Here is a 6,000-nt window from a genome sequence, read left to right as displayed (position 1 = left end):
CTGAGGTGGCACTGTTTTTTACTATATGAATAGATTGACAGCATGAGAAGGGGTCTTATAAACTGCACTGAGAAGTCCCTTGATTACTTCTACTTACCTGAATCTTGGGATTATATAGTCAATGGGGGGGGGGGTATGCATTTCCTTGTTATTGTTGTTGAGTTACTTCTGACTCTTACTCTGACTTCTTCTGATCTAATGAACATTGTTTCCTACACAACAATAAAATTGTTACTTACAAATGTAGTTGTAAATTCATTGGCTATAAATCTGGGTTTCATAAATAAAACTCTGGAAGCCTCAGAAATTCACAATTTCCTTCAAAAAAGGAATGCATGGTTATCTTATGAAATTCTGCCAGGACTAACCTGATCATGCACAATTCTGCCAGTGACAGAAAGTATTTCACTACCAGCAGTTCTTCAGGAGCGCTGTCAAAGGGTAGTGATGATGGTGATTGTGTTAATAAAAAGGTTCTAGGTGATGAGTTGCTGCAGCCTGGCAAACAGGGAACCACCGATCCAGTTACCGTGACAACAGCATTAACAACTGTAATGGTACCCAATTAAAGCATTGCAGCACAGCAGGGAAAGAGCTCTGGCCCAGTTGCGTCATTCCTTTTGCTTCTTTGGGATCCATTCAGAATGACGATATTTTCAGCAGGTATCTTGTGTCCTCAGTGGCAACATTGCACAAGCAAATTTGATTGCTGATGTAGTATTTTGATGTTGTTATCTTTACGACATATTTCTGATTGGCTGTGATCACTAAGGATCACAGTTCCTAATAATCTCTTTGGTCATTCCATCTGGAAATTCAGGGATTTGTGGTCAAGCTCACCTGGACAGCATGATTTGGGAATGCTGCACTAGACTTCTAATTTGATTAGAACATCATTTTGAATTCTGGGGACCTTCTCTTGTTATCAGAAGCCATGGTCTGGATTTCATCTCAAGTTGGTATACAGTATGGTCTATCTGTACTCTTGGTTAAATTAATGACCTGTTGGCTCCTCACCAAATAAAAACATATAAATAAATAAATAAATAAATAAATAAATAAATAAAGGCTGGAAATTTGATGTGGGTTTGAATAAGCAACTGGAAATAAAAAGTAGCATGCAGTATTTTCATGGTATGATTGTTATTATCCAGCATAGAAGCTCTGCGGATCTGAAATTATGATACAGAGAATGAATGTGTGTGATAGTGATTACTATATGAAGAAAGATTTGGAAAGACTAATTTATGACTCAAATCCACATTACCTTTATTGTTTACTCAGAGTAAGGTACAGAGGAGTGGTATGCAGTCATCTGGGTATTCATCATGCTAATCTGTGTGGAGTCACAGAGAAAATATGGGCAAGTGGGGAAAAAGCTAATATCCAACAAACTCAGTTTCTTAAGTGGCTTGGAATATCCAGTCCTAAAGATGGATGGATGGATGGATGGATGGATGGATGGATGGATGGAGAGATAGATACTATAACTGTTAGAATTCTCTGAGACTTCTCCAAATGGTACCCCAGATGTTCAGGATGGCAACTTCAAAAGTTTGTACTAGTTTATTGCCACTTGGTCTCAAAATTCTAAGAGTTGTACTGTCAGTACTTACTAAAGACAGCAAGTGAAGAAGCCTGCTATAGGCCAGCAGCATAGAAACCTGTATCAGGACTGAATTATTTCAGCTTGAAGGGGCAACTGAATTGACTGATCTCTTTCCGTCTTTGATTCATCTTCTTGTACATTCGATTGATTGATTATGTGCCATCAAGTTGGTGTTGTTTCTTAGTGACCACATAGATAGATTTCCTCCATGACAATCTGTCCCTAACCTGGTCTTTCAGGTCTTCTAATGGTGCACCCATTGCCACTGCAACTAGGTCCACCTTGTTGCTGGTTGTCTTCTTCTTCTCTTTCCTTCCACCTTTCCCAGCATTAGAGCCTTCTCTAGAGAGCTAGGTCTACACATAATGTGTTCAAATTTGTGCCTCAAGTGAGAACTCTGGGTTGATTTGTTCAATAATCCATGTATTTGTTTTCTTGGCTTCTCAGAAGTCTTCTCCAACACCAAAGTTCAAAAGCTTCAATACTGTTCCTACCAGAGGGATTTAAGATGGCGAGGAGGGATTTAAGATGGTGAGGTGGTTACAATCCTTATAATACGCTCCTCCTAAAAGCCTCTTATTCTACCTATATCTTAGTTCACCGTTGATTTTTAGATCACTTGATTTTTTCTTAACAATCACCTTTTACTATTTCACTTTTCTATTATTATTGCTATTATTGGGTCAGTCTTTTTTTACAGAAAGTATATTTGCATTGCTGTCATGGGGAAAAAGAAGAAGAGACAGTGGACACCTTCTGCAACACAGTCTTCATCTAAAGACTGAAACAACAGAAAGTTGACAGCTATGTCACAAGCAAGCAAGCCTCTCCTGTAAGTAATATCACCTCACTTCATCTATCCGACAGGTATGACTACCAGGAGTGGGACTTACAGGCTGAGATAGAGAGTCAGCAACTTCTACAGCTTTCCTTCTCTCTGATAGAGAATGCCCCCTCCCTACAGGTGATTGCTGTTTGCTCAGCCGAGGAACAGCTTGTACAGGAGGAAGATGAGGTCTTTAATTTTGAATCCTTGAAAGAACAAAATACACTAGATTTTATAACTAGTCTACTGACACCTCAATACTATTCCTAACCTGCTTCTTCAAAGTCCAACTTTTACTTCCATAGAGTGTCACAGTGAATACCATTGCTTGCACTATTCCAATCTTTGTAGGTATAGACACATCACAGCATCTGAATATCTTTTCCAAGTCTTTCATGGCTGCTCTACCAAATGCTAGTATACAATGTATGTTTGACTTCTTGTATGAATCTAGCATAAGTAGCTGAAGTGCTAATTTCTACCTTCAGAGATTTGATTTAAGGTTTAATTATTTGGAATGAAGAAACATGGAGTCATTTGAATACCATCTTCTATCTGAACCATCATAACTGAAATTGTACCTGAACTACTATGCAGTTGTTAAGAAATGCCAATTTTACAAGTTCAAATACTGTTCAGGTTGAGTTATTTCCCATGATACAAACAGGACTTTTGTTGAATGGAAACTTCAGTGATTTCAAAATGCAGTGACTCAGATCCACCAGGCAGAAGAATGTTTAAAAATCATGACTGGCTTCTAGTCCATTTGCAGTCCCACAGCAAGGTGCTGATAAACTGCCTTTCACCAAAATATCTGGAGAACTACCTTCTCCACTAGCCAAGATCGTTATAAGGGGCTTTTCTTAGTACTTTGTATCATCATTGCTTCCTGCCCTAAGAACCTTATAAAAATCTTTAGGCATTCTTTTTGATGATTATAGCATCCAGAAGAAACTGTGATTACACAAATATGACAAAGCATCCATTGCGGCATCACAACACAAACCATAGCCTTTCATACTTGTGCCCCTATATCAGATGCAACAACACAATTTGTGCTGCAACCTTATTTTGTGCACTTCATCATTATATTGATGTATTCTAAATATACCTCTGATATATTGACAAAACACCTAAATACTCTTAAAGAATGCACAATTAAATGAAACCATGTGTAAACTTTAAAAAGTAATAAAAACCAAAAGAAAGAAAAGAAAAATATTTTAAAAAACCTAAACTAAAAAGGGAAAAAATGCAAATTAAAAAAATCCATATATTAAGTAGCCTTCAATTCCATTGATCATGGTATCTATCTGTCTGGGTCTGTCTGTCTGTCTGTCTGTCTGTCTATCTACTACCTACCTACCTACCAAATTTATATAGCTGCCCATCTCCATGAATTGAAGGTGGGTGGCATGATGTCGTGCTAGTTCTCCTTCTTCCTCTGGAGTCACTTCCAGTCAGTGTTGATGGAAGGAGAGGTTCAGCCTGCAGTCCTTCCTTTGTGGATGCTGCAGGGCTTAGCACTTTCTCCCCCCTGTTAAACATCTACTTGCTAGGGGAGGTCATCCGATGGTTTGTGGTGGTGTATCATCAGTATGCTGATGATGAGGCACTGATGATGTTACCTAGTTGAGTAATGAAACATCTGCAAACAAACAACCAAGCTCAGAGAGCACCAAGGACTTCACATTTTAAGTATATTAACATTTCATTTAACCCCACAACCTCCCCCCCCAAAAAAGTTGTAATATTTCACACTGATTTATTGTACTTAAATAAATAGTAGCATCATATTCCTAAAATTTTCTAGTAATAAACTTCTACTTTTCACAAAACTGTTCCTTTGTGGCCCATGAATATTTTTAATGTACCAATGTGGACCTTTCCCCTCTACAAGTTATGCAGGCCTGGTATAGGGTTTCCACTGTTTTAGTAACTACAGTGTAGAATGCTGTTATACAATTCTCCCAAGCACATTGGATATTCTCTGAAATCCATTTAGTCATAAGCACAAGTTCCCCTGTCCATCAATGTTAATATTATAATAACAATCAATAACAACAGTAGCAAATTATTTTTTGCTAAGTAATTATAGGTTTAAGCAAATATTGGACAAAGTTAAATAAAATTCAGACATTTGATGCAAAATATATATCCCTTATTTACTTTTTAATGAGGAAAGTAAATAAGGGATATTTTATCCTCCCAAAAGTGAAATAAGTCAATCAATATATTTTTTCATTTTACAGGATTAAGTAATTAGTGGCATGTTATACAGTGTGTGTGTGTCAGTCCCTGATAGGAATTCACATGTATGAATCCTCCCAACTTATACTCTACAATACCAAAAAGTGTCTTGTCAGTATAGAGAATTCTAGCCTGTTTATCCCTAGAAAATTTAATTATGATATGTAGGAAATATCTAGACTATTCAAGCATCCATCTCCTTTACCTGTTATCTCAAATGACATTATCTAAAGAACCGTAGCATCTACTTTTTTCTAAACATTGGAATCAGACACTAGATAACTCTTTTCATTCACTATAACCTGGCTAATTAACCTATTTGTAAGCCTGAGCTGTGATTCTGTGCTAAATTACATTGGCACAAACGTTATTGATTTCAGTTGATCTTATTTGTATATAGCTAGCTATATATGATTCAGGAAATCAATCATACCACATAGTAATTACTATGTTTGTCATAAGTCTTATGTTAGTCAAGTTAAATAGAAGGGTAATTACTGGTAACTTAAAACCCAAATTGCATACCATTCCAACACCTATAATCATTTTTCTTCATCTTCTCTCCTGACATTCCTAAAGAAAACATCTTGACACCAGGTGGCTGTAGCAGTAAGTTCACCTATAAACAGGAAATAGTTAAATAGAGCAAAAGTGACAAAAATTAGATCAGGATGAAACTTGCAATAGACCTGTACTGATTTTTGAGTAAACTATTTTCTTTAACCTTAATAGTAACAACAAGAGAAAGGTTCTCTGAAACAAAGTAAAATTTAGGAAAAAAATGGGAAGAAGATTTGTGTAAAGGGTCTGAGGGCTTTAACAGATGCTCTCAAACAATTCTTATCCTCCATTCATTTTTAGTCCATTTGAGTTAAAGAATGCAAACACTTGGCATGAGCATCCAATATACTTATGTATACAAACCCAGAGGATTCTGGGATCTAGAATCCTGAGATCTAGATATTTTGCTGGTTCTAGAGTGGGCATATCTCTTCATAAGAGAGGTGCTATGTAGACTTGCTGAAGCTACCAACTCATACATATTTACCTAAGAATGTGCTATTGTACGGAGCTATCTTCTGAGTTAAAATATATAGGACTCCACAGAAATGAAAAACAGATTACTAGCTGTATATATATTGCCACAATTAAGACTAATTCCAATTACTTTTGGGGGAAGGCAAATTTAATAAAGTAATTTAAATTTAGTAAAGTACTGCATATACAAATATTTCAATGCAGCACAGGAAACAACAGGTTCTCAATCGTTTTTTAAGCTATTTCTGGGGAATAAGAAATATTCATAAGAATTGTA

The sequence above is a fragment of the Python bivittatus genome, unplaced genomic scaffold (assembly GCF_059951505.1).
Source record: "Python bivittatus isolate LINGU-HERP-01145 unplaced genomic scaffold, Pbiv_v1 ctg000350_np1212, whole genome shotgun sequence".
In the NCBI taxonomy this organism is placed as follows: Eukaryota; Metazoa; Chordata; class Lepidosauria; order Squamata; family Pythonidae; genus Python; species Python bivittatus.
This window is presented reverse-complemented; position numbering follows the sequence as displayed.